Below are 2548 nucleotides of genomic sequence, written 5' to 3'. Positions count from 1 at the left end.
TGGCTCATGCCTGTAATCCTAGCTACTCAGGAGGCTGAGATGTGAGGATTGCAGTTCAAAGCCAGCCTAGGTAGGAAAGTCCATGAGACTATTTCCAAGAAGTGCTGCTGTGGCTCAAGGTGGTAGAGTGCTAGCATTGAGCAACACTAAAAAAAAAAAAGCAAAAAAAAAAAAAATTCAGCACCTAGGTCCTGAGTTTAAGCCCACAACTGACGAAATCCTTATACAAATGTGTGTGTCTTGCATTGGTTAGAAGCGCAGATGAGGGTAGGCGGGGCCAGGCTCTGCAGGCTGAGTGCTCCTTCCTGCTCCTCCTCCCTGCTGGTTGGGGCTGTCCCCAGACGCTCCTTAGTCCACTTTGAGAGGCCCCCCCACAGGTGTCTGAGTGCAAATTCCTGTCTCCTTACAAAGACACTTGTTACAATGGGCTCAAGTCCCCCACCCCACCCCAGACCCAGCCTGACTGACCCAGATCATACTACGTCGAAGGAGCTAGTAACAGACTGACCTTGTATGCCTCTCCACTCTTGTAAGAGGCAACCGAAACCAAGCATTTGCTGGGTCCTGTGAATTAACTAGAAGTATCTGTGCCCTTTGATCTGAGCTAGTCTCCGTGGAAGTCACTTTGGAATCACCTCGGGGTCCGGGGAGAGGGGAGATTCAAGCCTGGCACTGGTGGCTCATATCTGTAATCCTGTCCACTCAAGAGGCTGAGAGGTGAAACCAGCCTCAACAGACAAGTCTGAGAGACTCTGATCTCCAATTCAGCACCAGAAAGCTGGAAGTGGAGCTCTGGTTCAAGTGGTAGAGTGTGAACCTTAAGTGAAAAAAGCCAAACAAGAGTGCAAGGCCCAGTACCCACACAGAATAAATAAACAAGTTCATGATAAGTATCTTATGTGGATGCAAATGCAAAGCCTGCTAATCATCTTAAAGGAAGCAGCCCCAAGCTCCGGACTGTTCTGTGCCTGTAGTAAAGTGATAGCATCCTGGAACTCCCCCAGGGACCAAGCCTGTGATGAGGTCAGTCAGGCCTCACCTGTGACCTGGGACTGTCTTCACCCTGGGTGCCTTTCTAACCCTCTGCCCCAATCCTCCCTATTTAACCTGAAGCCAATGTCTTGTACCAAAGGTGGCTGAAGATGTACTTGAAGCGCTGTCTCTCCACAGCTGCCGTGAACAGGTTTGTCTCTGCCCTTCACCTCATCTCTTATTTGACACATTGAGGCAAGTCGCTGGAAGTGACTTGGGACTCCTGGCCTTAGGGCCTTGGGTCTAAAAACCTGGCTTCATTTCGACCAAACAAACTGGCAGAGATTAAAAACGAACAGGTCTGCATTTTTATTTGAAAGCTCCCTGCTTGCAGCCCTGGTTTCACAAGCCCTCACTCATTTGTGCAAAGCTTCTGACCAGCTGGCCTTGGCCTGAGCCCCCAGGTCTCCCTGTGGTGTCTCCTCCCATTTCCTCCTCCAGCCTCGGACACCCTGCTCCCGCCCCAGGCTTTGCAATGAGTTGTCAGCCCAGAACATTCCTCCCCAGAACAAAATGTGGCCCTCCAGTATCTATTCAAATGTCACCTGCCTTGGGGGCCTCGAAGCTGCACCCCGTCATTCCAAACTCCCAGGGCTGAGGCAGGAGGGCAGCAAGCTCAAGGCCAGCTTGGCCAGAGAGTAAACCCTGCGTCAAAAAGAAGAGAGAAAGAAAGAAGCGCACTGGTGGTTCATGCCTGTAATCCTGGCTACTGAGGAGGCTGAGCTTTGAGAATCACAGCTCAGGCAAGAAAGTCCAACTCATCACTGAAAAGCCAAGTGGTGGAGTGCCAACCTCGAGCACAAAAGCTCAGTGCGTCGCCCAGGCCCTGAGTTCAAGCCCCAGGACTAGCACCAAAAAGTAACAATAGATACATTAATGCAAATAAGTAAGTCCGAGTCTCCTGTCCCCAGACTCTCTGGCCCCATACAGGGCCGTCCCCTGCAGTGCCAGCCGGCCAGGCTCTGCTCTTCCTAGCCATGCTCACTAGCCAGGACGTCAGGAGGCCACTCCCCGGGCAGCAGGGGAGGCGGAAGGCGATGCTTGGAGGAGGCTGGATCTCCAGCATTGACTGGTGATGCCAGCGGGCCACGCTGGGGAGGAGTCGGCTGTACCGGTGGGCTCCTCCTCAGGCCTGGGGCCTGGGGTAGCCCTCGGGCCTGGGATCATCCACAGGCCTCCAGCCTGCGCTTGTCCACACAGCCACCAAAGGGGGGGGGTCATTGAAATCCCTTATTTTCCAGACTGGGTCTTATATGTGGCCCAAACTGGCCTCCCACCCATGGCCTTCCTGCCTTCTACACATGGCTGGACTACACTGCGCTGCCGGACTGGACATCAGTCATCCAGACTCCGGTGACCATGACCTCCTCAGTCATCCAGACTCCAGTGACCGTGACCTCCTCAGTCATCCAGACCTCGAGTGACCCTGACCTCCTCAGTCATCCAGACCTCGAGTGATCGTGACCTCCTCAGTCATCCAGACTCCAGTGACCGTGACCTCCTCAGTCATCCAGAC

At 53.6% G+C, this 2548-nt stretch overlaps 1 protein-coding gene across 3 annotated transcripts in view; it reads left to right on the top strand.

Annotated features, from left to right (window-relative positions):
• Window positions 1–2548, top strand: part of Cbs (cystathionine-beta-synthase) — a 30216-nt gene that overhangs the window by 7581 nt on the left and 20087 nt on the right. The gene's annotated exons all lie outside the window — the stretch shown is intronic.

Source organism: Dipodomys ordii, unplaced genomic scaffold, assembly GCF_000151885.1.
Source record: "Dipodomys ordii isolate 6190 unplaced genomic scaffold, Dord_2.0 Scaffold103, whole genome shotgun sequence".
Taxonomy (NCBI): domain Eukaryota; kingdom Metazoa; phylum Chordata; class Mammalia; order Rodentia; family Heteromyidae; genus Dipodomys; species Dipodomys ordii.
This window is presented reverse-complemented; position numbering and strand designations above follow the sequence as displayed.